Source organism: Sarcophilus harrisii, chromosome 6 (assembly GCF_902635505.1).
Source record: "Sarcophilus harrisii chromosome 6, mSarHar1.11, whole genome shotgun sequence".
Lineage (NCBI taxonomy): Eukaryota > Metazoa > Chordata > Mammalia > Dasyuromorphia > Dasyuridae > Sarcophilus > Sarcophilus harrisii.
The window spans coordinates 96,094,539-96,112,739 of NC_045431.1; positions in this window are offsets into that span (position 1 = coordinate 96,094,539).

An 18,201-nucleotide genomic window follows, 5' to 3' on the forward strand; every position below is an offset into this window, starting at 1 on the left:
AGTAAGTTCTTATCCCAAAAGCTGGGATCTTTGGGTTTGTCAAAGACTAGGTTGCTATGTTTGTTGACTGTTTTATCCTGAACCTAATCTATTCCACTGATCAACTAATCTATTCCTTAGCCAATACCAAATAGTTTTGGTAACTGCTGCTCTATAATATAATTTTAGATCTGGTACAGCTAAGCCACCTTCATTTGATTTTTTCATTAATTCCTTGAAATTCTTGACCTTTTGTTTTCCATATGAACTTTGTTGTTATTTTTTCTAGGTCATTAAAATAGTTTTTGGGAGTCTGATTGGTATAGCGCTTAAATAAATAGATTAGTTTAGGTAATATTGTCATCTTTATTATATTTGCTCACCCTATCCAAGAGCATTTAATATTTTTCAATTGGTTAGATCAGACTTAATTTGTGTGAAAAGTGGTCTGTAATTTTGCTCATAAAGTTTCTGATTTTCCCTTGGCAGATAGATTCCTAAATATTTTATATTATCAGTAGTTACTTTAAATGGAATGTCTCTTTGTAACTCTGACTGTTGGATTTTGTTAGTGATATATAAGAATGCTGATGACTTATGTGGGTTTATTTTATAACCAGCAACTTTGCTAAAGTTGTGGATTATTTCTAATAACTTTTTAGCAATCTGGGGTTCTCTAAGTATACCATCACGTCATCGGCAAAGAGTGATAATTTGGCTTCCTCATTGCCTATTCTTATTCCTTTAATCTCTTTCTCAGCTCTTATTGCTATAGCTAGCGTTTCTAATACAATATTAAATAGTAACGGTGATAGTGGAGCAACCTTGTTTCCTCCAGATCTTATTGGGAATGGTTGCAGTTTGTCTCCACTACATATGATGCTTACTGATGGTTTTAAATAGATGCTGCTGATTATTTTAAGGAAAAGTCCATTTATTCCTATACTCTCAAGTGTTTTTAATAGGAATGGATGTTGGATTTTATACAAATGCTTTTTCTGCATCTATTGAGATGATCATATGGTTTTTGTTAATTTGGTTATTAACATGGCCAATTATATTGATAGTTTTCCTAATATTGAACCAGCCCTGCATTCCTGGTATAAATCCTACTTGATCATAGTGTATTATCTTGGAGATGATTTTCTGTAGTCTTTTTGCTAATATCTTATTTAAGATTTTAGCATCAATATTCATTAGGGAGATTGGTCTATAATTTTCTTTCTCTGTTTTCAGCCTACCTGGTTTAGGTATCAGTACCATCTCTGTGTCATAGAAGGAATTTGGTAGGACTCCTTCATTCCCTATTTTATCAAATAATTTATATAGCATTGGGGCCAATTGTTCTTTAAATGTTTGGTAAAATTCACATATAAATCCATCTGGTCCTGGGGATTTTTCTTAGGGAGTTGTTTAATTGCCTGTTCTATTTCTTTTCTGAAATGGGACTATTCAAACAATTTACTTCCTCCTCTGTTAGTCTGGGAAGTCTGTATTTTTTGGAGGTAGTCATCCATTTCACTTAGGTTATCAAATTTATTGGCATAAAGTTGAGCAAAATAACTCCTTATTATTTCTCTAATTTCCTCTTCATTGGTGGAAAGTTCTCCCTTTTCATTTTAACACTACTAATTTCATTTTCCTCCCTCCTTTTCTAATCAGATTTACCAAAAGCTTATCTATTGTATTGGCTTTTCATAGAACCAACTCTTAGTTTTATTAATTAGTTCAATAGTTTTTTACTTTCAATATTTTTAATTTCTCCTTTTAATTTTAGAATTTCAATTTAGTATTTGATTGGGGGTTTTTAATTTGGTCTTTTTTAGTTGTTTTAGTTTGCAAGCCCAATTCATTAATCTTTTCTTCCTCTGTTTTATTCAAGTAAGCCTCTAAGGATATAAAATTCCCTCTTATTACCGCTTTGGCTGCATCCCACAAATTTTGGTATGATGTCTCATCATTGTCATTATCTTGAGTGAAATTATTAATTGTATCTATAATTTGCTGCTTCACCCAATCATTCTTTAAGATGAGATTGTTTTAGTTTCCAATTACTTTTTGGTCTATTTCCCCTAACTTTTTGTTGAATGTAGTTTTATTGCATCATGATCTGAAAAGAAAGCATTTACTATTTTGCTTTCTTGCATTTAATTCGAGGTCTTTATGTCCTAATATGGTCAATTTTTGAATAGGTTCCATGAACTGCTGAAAAGAAAGTATATTCCCTTCTATCTCCATTCAATTTTCTCAAAGATCCAACATACCTAATTTTTCTAATATTCTATTCACTTCTTTAATTTCTTTCTTATTTGTTTTGTGGTTTGATTTGTCTAATTCTGAGAGTGCAAGGTTGTGATCTCCTACTATTACAGTTTTGTTGTCTATTTCTTCTTGCAACTCTCTTAACTTCTCCTTTAGGAAGTTGGATGCCATACCACTTGGTGCATATATGTTTAATATTGATATTGCTTCGTTGTTTATGCTACCCTTTCGCAGGATGTAGTTTCCTTCCTTATCTCTTTTAATTAGATCAATTTTACTTTTGCTTGATCTGAGATAAGGATGGCTACCCTGCTTTTTGACTTCACCTGAAGCATAATAGATTTTGCTCCAGCCTTTTACCTTTACTCTATATGTATCCCTCTGCTTTAAATGTGTTTCTTGTAAACAACATATTGTAGGGTTCTGACTTTTGATCCAGTCTGCTATCTGCCTCCTCTTTATGGGGAGTTCATCCCATTCACATTTACGGTTAGAATTACTAAATCTGTATTTCCTGCCATCCTAATAACCCCAGATTGTGCTTTCACTTATTCTTGCCTCCCCAACCCTCTTTCCCCTTTTAAACTTATGTACCCCTCTTGTATCACGATACTTATCCTCTTTATAATCCCTCCCTCCCCCTTTGAGTCTTTCCCCCTTCCTTTCCTTATTACTCTTTTTCTTTTCCCTTTTCCTCTTCCCCGTTTTTTAATGGAGGAGAGAGAGAATTTTCTCTAAAACTAAATGTCAATTATTTTTCTTTGAGCCAACTCTGATGAGGAGTAAGATTCACACAATGTTCCTCCCCCTCTCTAAATTCCCTCAGATATGATAAGTTTCCTTAGTCTCTTTGTGGGATGTAGTTTCCCTCTTTTTATCCCTCCTTCCCACCTTATTCTGCCATCATCCCTTTTCCATATCTACTTCCCTTTTTTATGTTATATCAGTACAATCAAATTATACATGTATTCTTTTTGTATATCCACAACAGAAATACAATTCTCAAGAGTTATTTTTACCTTTTCTGCATCTCTTGAGTTCTATGCTTGGAGATCAAATTTTTGTTTAGTTCTGGTTTTTCTTCAGAAACAAATGGAATTCATTTGTTTCATTAAATGTCCATCTTCTTCCCTGGAAGAAAATGCTCAGCTTAGCTGGGTAGTTTATTCTTGGCTGCATCTCAAGTTCTTGTGCCTTTCGGAATATCATATTCCAGGCCCTTCTTTCCTTTAATGTAGAGGCAGCCAGATCTTGGGTGATCCTTATTGTGCCACCTTGGTATTTAAATGGTTTTTTTTTGGCTGCTTGTAAAATTTTTTCCTTAATCTGATAGTTTTGAAATTTTGCCACAATATTCTTGGGGTTTTATTTTAGGGTTTCTTTCCGAAAGGTGTTCGATGAATTCTTTCAATGCCTATTTTACCTTCTGATTCTCTTTACATCTGGGCAGTTCTCTTTGATGATTTCTTGTAAAATAGTATCTAGGCTCTTTTTTCATCATAGTTTTCGGAAAGTCCAATAATCCTCAGATTATCTCTCCTAGATCTATTTTCCAAGTCTGTCGTTTTTGCAAGTAGATAATTCATGGATTTTTTCTGTTTGTCATTTTTTGGGGGTTTGCTTGACTGATTCTTGCTGTCTCAATGAATCATTAGTTTCTATTTGTTCAGTTCTAATTTTTAAAGAACTATTTTCTTCATTGGCTTTTTTTTACTTCTTTCTGTATATGTCCAATTGAGTTTTTGAATGTATTGTTTTGGTCTGTGGAATTTTTTCCATTTTCACTAATTTTTTTTTAGTCAATTATTTTCTTTTCAATTCACAGATCCTACTTTCTTGAGTGTTCTTTGTCTTTCCAATTCACGGATCCTACTTTCTTGCGAGTTCTTTGTCTTTTCCAATTCACAAATCCTACTTTCTAGTGAATTTTTATTTTTCCAATTCACAATTCTTACTTTCCTGAAATCAGTTACTTTTTAAAACCTATGCCAGTTTCAGAAAGTGAACATACTTGTTGAGGAATGCAGATTATGAAATTGGCTAGTATGAGAGACAGAGCAAGATAAGAGACAGGGATCAAGGAACATTTCCAATTGTGTGTTGTGTTCTGTGTGATCTCTACTTGGTTATTATAGACTTTTTCAACTCCTCAATTGTAAATAGGCTGTACAAGATGCAGCAGCAGCAGGGACTATATAAGGTACCCCACCATATTTCTGTTCTTTTGTCCTTTCTTCATCTTTGATTCATGCCACAGGATGTCATGTATGTCATTATGACTTCTGAAGCTTTTTTTTGTCCTGTTCTGCATTTGATCATTGCTCACACTTCAATATAAAATACATTCAAAATAAATGGGGAAGGGAAAAAAGGGAGGTGGAATTCTAAGATACAGAAGCAAGGGAGGAATGAATTCTAGGGATAGGGAACAATGTGTGTAAAAGCTTATAAATGAAAAATTAATTGTCATATACATGAAATAGTCAATAAACCATTTTTTTCTTTTCATTTTGGAATTTACAGTGCATGAAAGAAGATAATTATGATTATTTTGGAGCAGGCTAGAATCAGATTGCATATATCACTGGTTCTCAAAGTCTGGTCCAGAGTATCCTGGGAATCTCTGAAATCCTTTCAGAGAGTCTACAAATCCATAATTAGTTTTTATTTTTTAATGTGATCAATATATATAACTATAAACCACATAAACAAAAACTCTTTGGACAGATCCTCAATCATTTTTAATAGGATAAAGATATTGAGAACAAAAAAGATATTGAGGACCACTGGCATATATCATTAAATGGAAAGGAAAGAATTCACATTTTGTTCCAGAGGCAAAAAAAGCTGCTGGGTTTTTCAAGTAAAAAAGTAGCCTGATCAGATCTGCATTTAAAGGAACGTAGAAACTCTGGCAATTGTATGCAGGATGCATTGGAATAGCATGAAACTGGAGGTTGGGAAGTCAATTGGGACTTCCTGGGATTACTGTTAAACAGTACAAGTTAGTAGTTATAAGGGTCTGAATGAGAAGTATGATCATGTGTGTAGAGAAAAGGGGAGAAATATGAGAGATTTTGTGATCATATAAGTGACAGGGCTCGGCAAAAGCAAAGTTACCTGTAAGGGAAAGTGAGGAGGTGGCTGGACAGAGATAAGGGCAATGGTTAAAACAATTCTTCCCTCAACTTGTGTCATCCTCTTGCTTTTTATCAAAATTTTTTTTTCAATCAATAACAAAAATCACCTTTTGTTGCCTTGCCTCTACAATATTGTTCCCTTTGTAGATGTGCCTTTAATTTTGAGCTCTTATTTGTCTATTTTAAACAAAGAGCATAATACCTGGGTAAGGCCTTCTAATCTAGAGGATCAGAGGCATAAGTTAGTGCTAACATTTTTTTTTTTCTAGTCATGGGTAAAGTACTTTGTTATTATAGAGGAATCAGCATTTTCGATTGTAATAGTCATTTTTTTCTCAGTGATTTTAATTTAAATAATTAATTTTCAATTCAGTATTTTTACTTATCATTCCTGTCTGTGAATTATGATCCTAAATTATATTTTTATATTAAACATCTGGTGGTATATAGCTAATTTATTTTTTCGAAAAAGAATAACTTTTTCCTCTACTTAATTTCATATATCTATAATAATATATTTAAATAGACACATGTGTATGCATAATATTGTTAAACTATTCAATTTAACACATGCACATGTGATCATATAAGTATATTACTATATATGTGTGTAATAGATATTTCTATATATGTATAAAATATGTAGGTATAGCTGGATACATATATGTGTATAGATATGTATACATATTTATTTATATGTATATAAATATATGCACATAAAATAAAATATTATCTAGATATAGAGAGTTCAAAAGATATCACATCTGAGTCTGACTTTGTTCCCAGTTTAAATACCCTATTACAATTACATCATTACATTATACTGAATATGTGTGAACCAGAGAACCATTATATCACCATGCTAAATACTAAGTACATATGTGAACTAGTGAACAATCATTTAATCAATTCCACTAAGTTAACACCTTGTTTCAAGTATACTTTTCCAAATTTCCACCCTCTATAATTTGGGGTATTAGAAAAGAAAGAGTTCTATCCAGATCCCAAATTGATGTTTTTGCCACACATATACACACACATAAATACATATACATATGCATATATATATACATATATATCCACATGTATGTATACTTTATATATATGTATATACATATATAATAGATGTATAAATATACAATGTATACATTTAATATATTTGCAGATTCTATATATGTATATGCATATATGTATGTACACAGGTATAATATATACATATAAAGGCAGATCAGTATATATGTATGCATGGGATGTATGGAGTGTAGAAAGAGAATTTGCAATTTGGGTTTCAGGGGTTGTTAAACACCTTTTAGAGCTACACATCCACTTTTGTTGACCACCTGCCACTCAACTCTCATATGTGCAAAAATGTTTGTAGCAGTTCTTTTTGTGGTAGCAAAGAATTGGAAAATGAGTAGATGCCCATTAATTGGGGAATGGCTGAATAAGTTATGGTTTATGGTTATGAAAATTCTATAAAAATGATGAACAAGCTGATTTTGGAAAGGCCTAGAAAGATTTATATTAACTCATGCTGAGCAAAACGATTAGTATCAGGAAAACAGTGTACACAATAACTGCAAAATTGTATGGTGATTAGATGAGCAACTATGAAAGACTCAGTTCTTTTCAGCAGTTCAATGATCCAAGGCAATTACAATAAATTTTGGGTAGAAAACACCATCTCTATACAGAAAGAGAATATGGAGCCTGACTGTAAGTCCATAATGCTATGTTCATTTTTTTCTTTTTTTTCTGTTTTATTTTTCTCTTAGTTTTCCTCTTTTGTTCTGAGTTTTCTCTCCCAACATGATTTATAAGGAAATCTGTAATATATATATACATACACACACAAATGCAAATTTTTTTTAAAAAATTAATTAATTAGAAAAAAATTGGAAAGAGTGTCAGACAATCAAAAAAAAAAAAAAAAAGGATTTCTGGATAGCTGGGATGAGGAGCCAGTCAATATTCAACAACATCAATTTATTGTGATTATGTGTGTGTGTGTGTGTGCATTTTCACTAGTTGTCAGTTGCACAGAATATGTATAAGAAATTGGAAAATGAGGATGATTGAGGGTTGAAGATGAGCAATTGAAAATTATTAAAGGACAAAGGGCAATGGAGGCAAAGATATAAAATGAACATATGTGGGAGGAAAATAGACAAGAGCATGAACAATGGATTGGGGGGAGATCAGGGAGCGATGTAGCAATAGTATTGATGAAAAATAGATTCAGGAGTGATTGGAAAAAGCAACCAATAAATGTACAGGAGATTAATTAGTGAGGAGAATTTCAGAGTTCAAAAATATGAGTCAAATTGTTGGTGGAGTTGTGAATTGATCCAACCATTCTAGAGAACAATTTTGAACTACAACCAAAGACCTACAAAAGTGTACATAAAAACATGTACATCATGCAGCTAGATGGTGCAGTGGATAGAGCACCAGTCCTGGAATGAAGAATACCTGAGTTCAAATCCAGTCTCAGACACTTAACTGTTCCTAGTGAGGTGATCCTGGACAAGTCAATTAATCACAACTGCCCTGTCAAAAATAAAAGAAAAATAAACAAACAAAACCTATGCATACTTTTGATCCAACAGTGTCATTACTGTATTCCAAAGGAGATCATGATGGAGAGGAAAGGACCCAGATGGGCAAAAATATTTATACTAGCTCTTTTTGTTGTGGCAAAGAATTAGAAAATGACTGGATATCCATCAACTGCTGAATGGCTAAATAAGTTATAGTATATGGAAGAAATAAAATGTTATTTTTCTACAAGAAATGAGAAGCAGCCTGGAAAAACTTACATGAACCAATGCTGAGTGAAGTGAGCAGACTCAGGAAAAACATTGTACACATCAACAGCAAGATTATGTGATGATCAGCTATGATAGAGTTAGTTCTTCTCAGCAATTCAGTGATCCAAGGAAATTCCAATAAACGTTGGATGGAAAATGCCATCGGCAATCAGAAAGAAAATAGTGAAGGCAGATCAACGTGTGCTGCTTTCATGTTTCTTTTTTTTTCCTTTTTTTTTTCTCATGGTTTTCCCCCTTTGTTCTGATTTTTCTTTTCCAGCATGACTCATATGGAAATACATTAAAAAATGAATGGACATATATAAATCTAAAAATAAAATTAGAAAGGGAAAAAAAAACTGTCTCTTCAAAGTCCCATGAGTATATATCCCTGGATTTGAAAGAGATGATTTGGGTTTGGATTCTGGTTTGGACTTGCTCCTTGTTTGGCCCTCAACAAGTTATTAACTTCTCTATACTTCAATTTTGTCACTGTTGAAAAGAAGAGGATTTAGGGGTCTTCCAGCATTATGTCTATGATTCTATGATTCTACTGAAAATTGCATTGCTCTAGATGTCCCTTCTCACAAATCAAGGTAAGTAAAAGTAGAAGAGATGGGCAAGTAGTAAGTAAAAGTAGAAGAGATTTAGGCAAGATAACAATTGCAATAAAGTCGGGGGGAGACCTGTTATACCTCATTGACTACATTTTAAAAACCTTGCTCCATTTTGTCATTCATTTCTTTTCTATTGTTACAGTTTATAGTTCACTTTTATCTATTTTCATTTCACACATTTAATAATTATTTTATTTTTAAAAATTGTATTTTTGATAAATATTACCAAATGAGATCAAAGGAAAAAGGAAGCACTTTTGGCTGGAGTAATTAATAAAGGTTTCATAACAAAATGGATATTGTAAATGGAAAATTTCATGGATATACTTGATTTCATGAATTTGATTTTGTTTTATAGAGGAATAGATTTTTTTTATTAAAGCTTTTTATTTTCAAATCACATGTATGGGTAATTTTCAACATACACCCTTGTAAAACCAAATTTCCCCTCTCTATCCCTCCCCTAGATGGCAAGTAATCCAATATATGTTAAGCATGTGCAATTCTTCTATTCATATTTCTACAATTATCATGCTGCACAAGAAAAATCAGATCAAAAAGGAAAAGTAAGAAAGAAAACAAAATGTAAGCAAACAAAAACAGAAAATACTATATTGTGATCCACACTCAGTTCCCACAGTCCTCTCTGGGTGCATATGGTTCTGTTCTTTACAAAATCATTGGAACTGATCTGAATCATTCCAGTGTTGAAAAGAGCCATATTCATCAGAATTGATCATCATATAGCCTTGCTGTTGTCAAATACAATAATCTCCTGGTTCTGCTCATTTCACTTAGCATCAGGTCATGTAGGTCTCTCCAGATATTCCTGAAATCATTCTACTAATCATTTCTTATGAAACAATAATATTCCATGACATTCATATGTCATAACTTTATTCAGCCATTCTCCAGCTGATGGGCATCCACTCAGTTTCCAGTTTCTTGCCACTACAAAAATGGCTGCCACAAATATTTCTGTACATGTGGGTCCCTTTTGCTCCTTTATGATCTCTTTGGAAAACAAGTCTAGTATGCTGGATGAAAGAGTAAGTACAATTTGATAACCTTTTGTGCATAATTCCAAATTGCTCTCCAAAATGGTCGAATAAGTTTACAACTTCATGAGCAATGTATTAGTGTCCCAGTTTTCCCACATCCCTTATAACATTCAACATTACCTTTTCCTGTCATCTTAGCCAATCTGAGAGGTGTGCAGTGGTACCTCAGAGTTGTCTTAATTTGCATTTCTCTGATAAACAATGATTTAGAGCATCTTTTCATATAACTCAGAATGGTTTCAATTCCTTTATCTGAAAATTGTTCATATCCTTTGACCGTTTATCAATTGGATAACGGCTTGAATTTTTATAAATTTGAGTTAATTCTCTGTTTTAGAAATAAAGTCTTTATCAGAACCCTTGAATATAAAAATTGTTTCCCAGTTTATTGCTTCCTTTCTAATATTCTCTGCATTGGTATTGTTTCCTTCTCCGTACATCTAAAGAAGTGAACTATCCTTTGTTTTTCCAATTTGCTTATAATATCACTCTTTATGTCTAAATCATGAGCCCATTTCAACCTTATCTTGTTATAAGGTGTTAGGTGTGGGTCAATGCCTAGCTTCTGCCATATTAATTTCCAATTTTCCTAGTAGTTTTTGTCAAATAGTGAGCTCTTATCCCCAAAGCTGGTGTCTGTGGGTTTCTGCTATAGTCTTTGATTATTTTGTCCTGTGAACCTAACCTATTCCACTGATTGAGTGCTTTATTTCTAAGTGAGTACTAAATGGCTTTGATGATTACTATTTTGTAATATAGTTTTAGGTCTGATGCAGCTAGGCCATTTTCATTTGCATTTTTTCTTTAATTTCTTTGAAATTCTTGACCTTTTGTTCTTGCAGATGAACTTTGTTATTATTTTTCCTATCTCTTCATGTCTCTTTCCAACCAAATTAAAGATTTATTCATTTTTTTTCATAAAACCAAATCTTAGTTTTGTTTATTAATTCAATAGCTTTCTTACTTTCAATTTTATTAATCTTCCCTTTTATTTTCAATTTCAAAAGTTGGGTCATTTTAATTTGTCCATTTTCTAGCTTTTTTTAGTTGAATGTGCAAATGATCGATTTTCTCTTTATTTTATGCAAGTAACTATCTAAAGATATAAAACTTCCCCTAAGAATTGCTTTGATTGCATCCCATAAATTTTTGCATGTTGTCTTATTATTGTCATTCTTTTGGGTGAAATTATTATATTTATAGTTTGTTGTTTTGCCAATTCATTCTTTAGGATTAGATTATTTAGTTTTCAATTATTTTTGGTCTATTTTTTCCCTGTCCTTTTATTGTATGTAATTTTTATTGCATCATGATGTAAAAACAATGCATTTACTATTTTTGCTTTTCTGGATTTGATTGTGAGACTTTTATGCCCTGATACATGGTCAATTTTGTATAGGATCCATGCACTACCAAGAAAAAGTATATTCCTTTCTGTCTCCATTCAATTTTCAAATGTCTATCATAACTAACTTTTCTAAAATTCTATTTACCTCTTTAACTTCTTTCTTATTTATTTTGTGGTTTAACTTATCTAGTTCTGAGAGAGCAAGGTTGAGATCCCTTACTAATATGTTTTTTGCTGCCTATTTCTTCTTGCAGCTTTCTTATCTTCTCCTCTAGGAATCTGGATTGTATACCACTTGGTGCATATATGTTTAGTATTGATATTACATCATTATCTGTGGTACTTTATCAAGATGTAGTTTTCTTCCTTCCTTATTTCTTTTAAATAGTTCTATTTTTACTTTTGCTTGATCTGAGATCAGGAGCTCTACCCTGATTTTTTTTTTTTTTTTTTCTGAGGCAATTGATGTTAAGTGACTTGCCCAGCGTCACACAATGAGGATGTTATGTGTATGAGGCCAGATTTGAATTCTGGTCCTCCTGACTTCAGGGCTGGTGGACCCCTTCTTTTTTTTACTTCACCTGAAGCATAATAGATGGCAGACAGTCCTGTACATGCTAACATGTTAAATACAATATATGTATATATATATATATATATATATATATATATATATATATATATATATATTTATACAGCTATCTTGTTGCACAAGAAAAACCAGATTTAGAAAGAAGGTAAAAATAACCTGGGAAGAAAAACAAAAATGCAAGCAAAGAACAACAGAAAGAGTGCAAATACTTTATTGTGGTTCACACTCATTTCCCAGTGTTTTTTTTGCTGGGTGTAGCTGGTTCTGTTCATCACTGATCAATTGAAACTGATTTGAATCCTCTCATCGCTGAAGATAGCCACTTCCATCAGAATTTCACAGATTCTGTTTTTCAACAAATTGGTTTATTTTTCATTTCTCTTTTGTAGGGAGTTATATGCTTTTCCATTTCATTAAATCTATTTTTAAGGATTTTTTTCTTCAGATAATTTGTTTTTCCTTTTCTTAATTCTCTGCAAAGATCTTGTTTCCTTTCCCTATTTTTATTCTAACTCTCTTTTAAAATCCTTTTTGAATTCTTCCAAGAGAGCCTTGTAGGATGGGGACCAACTCTTTTTTTCTTTCTCCATAAAAACTATCTATGGTCAGAGTTATTTTTGCTTTTTTGCTCAATTTTTGATGGTTGAGGTCTTTTCTTAGGGCAAAGTGGAGACTGGCCCTAGCATTCACTAGAAATTACAATGGATTTATGCTACTCTGGGCATGGACTGCTGACTTCCTTCTAGTTCTGGGTCGATGTGTCCAAGTCCCCTTGTTATCTTGGGGTTCAGAGGCTCATTATTTGCCTTTTGTTTTTGCATTGGATATTTCACCATTAATCTACTGATCCACTGGTTTGTAACCAGTACAGAATAGCTGGCATTGCTATATTTTGGTTAATGGTCTCCTGGTAAATTCCCAGGTATGGTACAGGGATCCCCCACTGCCCTGAGACTCTGTGCCTGCAATCTGTCACCTCCCCCATGCCCAAATGAAACAGATCTTTTCTGAAGCTCTTCCAAAATATCTTCTGCTGGGAATTTGTTACACTTCAAATATTTGTGGGTTTTGTCACTCTAAAACTGGTTCAAAGGCTTGATCTGGTGTTGATCTGAGGGACACCAGGGAAAGCTCAGATAAAGACCTCTTTATTCTCTGACATCTTGGCTCTGCCCCCTACTGTAGGCATTTTGAATAAAGGCAGGAAAGAAAACAAAGCAAGCAGGATTTTTGTTTGTTTGTTTTGTTTTAGAGAAGGTGACTAATGTTTAAAGTGTATTTTCATGGTACATACAAATGAGATTTTTGAGATCATATACAATTTTTTTTAATCTCCATTGTTGCTTATTATTGAATCGTGTTCTCCAATGTATTTTTCACTTTCCTGCCCATTTTCTCACTTTTGCATTGAAAGAACCAAATATTAAAGTATATGTTGATTGAATTTATTTTGGAGAATCTTAAATTCCTCTTAGATATTTTAAAGATATTTTTAAATCTTCTCATCCTTTTTGAGAAATGTTAGTACTTAGGATAAACATATCTTCATGCTGCAATTTGTTAATACATATCATGCACACTGAACTATGAAATAATTAACAAATTATGTTTCTTATTGCTTTGAGATCATAACACAATCAATTCCACAAATGTCCTTACAAAACTCTAAAAGAAAAAACTTGAGTCATTCTTTGATTTCCATAAAGCTTTCTTTTTTCTCTTTGGTTTCATTTACACCAAGATACCTACGAATGAAATGATTTGGTTCTTACAGAAATACTTCTGTTTTACCACCTGACACATATTTCACCAAATAATAGTATATGAAATAATATTTATAAATAATTCAATAACTATGATTTTAACAACTTTTCCCCCTTTCTATAATATATTAAAATGGAAACATTCCCTGCCTCCATCAGATAATTTTATAAATGAACTTCCCAGTATATTAAAAAAAAAAGACAACAACAACAAATACACAAGCAATTAAGAAAAAAAATCAGGAAAGAGTTCTCAGAATCTCAGTGGCATAATACATAATGACATATGTACACATGTCAAAGGCAAACAGAATAGGTAAAATTTTAACACATTTTTATGTGGGATGAGGGGAGACAAAATAGATCATGATAGATGGTATTATATTTCAATAAAAGAGGATATCTTGATCTGACAAAGGAGAAGAGGGACTATATCCCAAACATGACAAAGAAAGAAAACAAGATCATAATTTGTGCAAAACTATTGATAGCAGCTCCTTCTGTGGAAGGAAAACTTCTGGAAACTTATGATACACTTATACTTGTAAAATGGCTGAACAAATTATGATATATGTATATTACAAAATTCTATTTTGCCATAAGAAATGAAGGAAAAGTTGGCTTCAAAGAAACATGGAAAATTTTGTATAAACTAATAAAGAGTGAAATGAGCAGAACTAGGAGAATAATTTATACTAAAACTTCAACATTGTAAAACCATACAATTTTAAAAAGGTTTAAGGGCTCTAGTCTATGTGACTCTGGACAAGTTTTTTAATTTCTGTCTATCATTTGCTGTCTCAATTCTAAACTGAAGATGATAATAGAAACTGAGAATGCACAGGTTGTCTTGAGAATCACATCACATAATATTTTGAAGGACTTAACACAATAACTGGCATATAGTAAGCACTTAGTAAATGTTTCCATTCCTTTCCTCTTCCCCCACCTCCTCTTTCCTTCTTCCTTCCCTCCCTTTTTTCCTTCCTTCCCTCCTTTCTTCCTTCCTTCTATCTTCTTTTGTTCCTTCTTTCCTTTTTTCTTCTTCCTTCTTTCCTTTTTTCTTTCTTCCTTCTTTTCTCTTTCCTTCCTTGCTTTCTTCCTTCTTTCCTTCTTTTTTCCCTTTTTTCCTTCCTTCCCCCTTTCTCCTCTTTACTTCCTTCCTTCTTTCCTTACCTCTTTCCTTCTTTTTTAAATTTGTTCTTCCTTTCACTTCTTTCCTTAATTGCTTTCTTATGCCTTCTTTTTCTTCTTTCCTTTCTTTCTCCCTCTTTCCTTTCTTCCCTTCTTCTTTCTTTTTTTTTTCTGATGACAGGAGATGGGAGACAGAAAAAATGAATGGTTGATAACTGAAAAAAAGTAGAGAGACATATCTTTGGCAACTTGAAAAATGAAGATTTTCAACAGCCTCTGAAGAAAGTGGAATGAAGTGGCTCCATTCTTAATAAGGCTAATCACTTATGATTCTTACCTATGCTTAAACTAGACCTCTTTTTATTATCAAAATTCAAAATTTCAAAATTTTACTATATTACCTCCAATCAATATCCTCTTTAGCCTGATCATGGCATGGTTTCTTTTAAATGAAGATATGATATTGCATAAAAATCAATCTATAATCATATTTCTTTATTACAAGATACAGCCACATAACACTATTACTCTTCTCCCCTTGCAGAGACAGATTGGATCATCAATTCCAAGTCAACCTAATAAGAGAGCATTTTAGTATTTATCCCAAGTGCATCAATAGTTTAAAAAGACAGCATTTATTCAAAACTCTTACTTATAATTACATTACATAATTTTCAGTGTAGTTATATTACCATTATCTCGAAAGAACAGTAGTTCTTATCTATTCACTTTCATTATTATTAGTATCAGAAAATTGTTAATGGAGAGATTATTCAGAAAGAAGCATGCCATTCTAAAGACCTGTACTTCTTCAAATCTATTTTGCATCGATTTCCCCCATAAAACTCTCTTTTGATCAGAATAGTGGCAGAAGTTTATAAATGCTTATCCAGTGAATATTTTACTGGGGACAACTTGATTACAGTCAAAAAGTTTCTAGAAACAGCCCCCATTTTCTTAAAGTCATCTACTAATTTAAATAAGCACCAGAGATGGAGAATTTAATTCTTTTAGATGCCCTGACATTTTCTGATAGAAGTGATAGTCTTGTACAACCAAACAAGTAAACAAAGAGCTGCTCCAGTGGATACAGATCTAAAGACTTGTTCTTGGTAAGTGACTCATAGTTCAAACCACCTTCTCCCCAAAGCTAGGATGGCTGTGTTAAATGTCACCAGGAAATGGCATAAGTTTTTAATAACTCACATACAATGCTATTACATTTCTAGTGCTATTTTTAATATACACGTTGGTGAGTATTAAAGCATGAAACATACACACAAAATTGATTTAAAGGTGACCTTTGCATGGGAAAAATGTCATCAATGGCATTTAATCAGAGAAAAGGAAGTAAATTCAGAGTTCCCAAAAGGATTGCAATCACAAGTCATAGAAGATCGTGTACTTTATTGTAAGATTGTAGATATCTTTTCCCTAAAATGGTCTTAAATTAAATAGAAGGTAGGAGTCGCAAGGAGGGAAGCTAGGAGTTGAATTTTTGGGGAAGAGAGATGAATAAAGAGAACATGAAAAGTTTACAGTTGCAGAAGTAAGTGGATAGAACTGATAAGGTGAGTCAATTAGAATTCAGTGAAAGACCTTAAGTACTAGGTTAAGGCATCTGAGGAAGAATTTGAATTGTTAGATACGTGTCAAAATTGGGGTGAAATAGTTTTACATTTCTCTTCATTATTGGGAATTTCCAAGTATAATTTTCTTACCAATGACAAGGAGTGAACCAAGCAAGATGATAAGTTATGCAATTGGCTTATGTTTTTGAAGTGAGGAATTCTGTGAACTTCATCTAAATATGAGAAGTCTAGTGAATATCAATAACATTTGTCATTTAATAACAAGTGAGTCTTGTGTCTGAATTAATTTTAGGATCTGAAGGTCCCTGATATTTTGATAGATAAGCTTTCTCACTGATCCCTCATAGTATATAAAATAAAAATATATATTGGGACTAACTCTCCTTTTGCAAAGACATAGCTCACTATATCACAAAAATAAGTGTTATTTAAAGGAAGAAAACAAAGGAGAAATCCTTTTTTAAAAAATTTTAACAGCTTTTTATTTACAAGTTATATGCATGGGTAATTTTACAGCATTGAAAATTGCCAAAACATTTATTTCAATTTTTCCCCTCCTCCCCCACCCCCTCCCCTAGATGGCAGGATGACCAATACATGTTAAATATGTTAAAGTATAAATTAAATACAAAATAAGTATACATGTCCAAACCGTTATTTTGCTGTACAAAAAGAATCAGACTCTGAAATATTGTACAATTAGCCTGTAAGGGAAATCAAAAATGCAGGCAGATAAAAATAGAGGGATTGGGAATTCTATGTAATGGTTCTTAGTCATCTCCCAGACTTCTTTCCTGCGTGTAGCTGGCTCAGTTCATTACTGCTACATTGGAACTGATTTGGTTCATCTCATTACTGAAGATGGCCAGGTCCATGAGAATTGATCATCATATAGAATTGTTGTTGAAGTATGTAATGATCTCCTGGTCCTGCTCATTTCACTCAGCATCAATTCATGTAAGTCTCCCCAGGCCTTTCTGAAATCATCCTGTTGGTCATTTCTGACGGAACAATAATATTCCATAATATTCATATACCACAATTCATTCAGCCATTTTCCAATTGATGGGCATCTACTCAGTTTCCAGTTTCTGACCACCACAAAGAGGGCACCCACAAACATTCTTGCACATACAGGCCCCTTTCTCTTCTTTAAGATTTCTTTGGGATATAAGCCCAGTAGAAACACTGCTGGATCAAAAGGTATGTACAGATTGATAACTTTTTGAGCATAGTTTGAGATCGCTTTCCAGAATGGCTGGATGTATTCACAATTCTGCCAACAATGTATCAGTGTTTCAGTTTTCCCACATCCCCTCCAACATTCTGCATTATTTTTCCCTGTCATTCTAACCAAGCTGACAGGTGTATAGTGGTATCTCAGTTGTCTTAATTTGCATTTTTCTGATTAATAATGACTTGAAGCATCTTTTCATATGGCTAGAAATAGTTTCAAATTCTTCATCTGAAAATTGCTCATATCCTTTGACCATTTATCAATTGGAGAATGGCTTGATTTCTTATAAATTAGTCAATTCTCTATATATTTTGGAAATGAGGCCTTTATCAGAATTTTTGACTGTAAAAATGTTTTCTCAGTTTATTGCTTCCCTTCTAATCTTGTCTGCATTACTTTTGTTTGTACAAAAACTTTTCAATTTGATATAATTGAAATTTTCTACTTTGTGATCAATAATGATCCCTAGTTCTTCTTTGGTCATAAATGCATTGCTGATCCACAGGTCTGAGAGATAAACTATCCTATGTTCTTCTAATTTATTTATAATTTCATTCTTTATGCTTAGATCATGATCCCATTTTGACCTTATCTTGGTGTACAGTGTTAAGTGTGGGTCAGTGACTAGTTTCTGCCATACTAATTTCCAATTTTCCTAGCAATTTT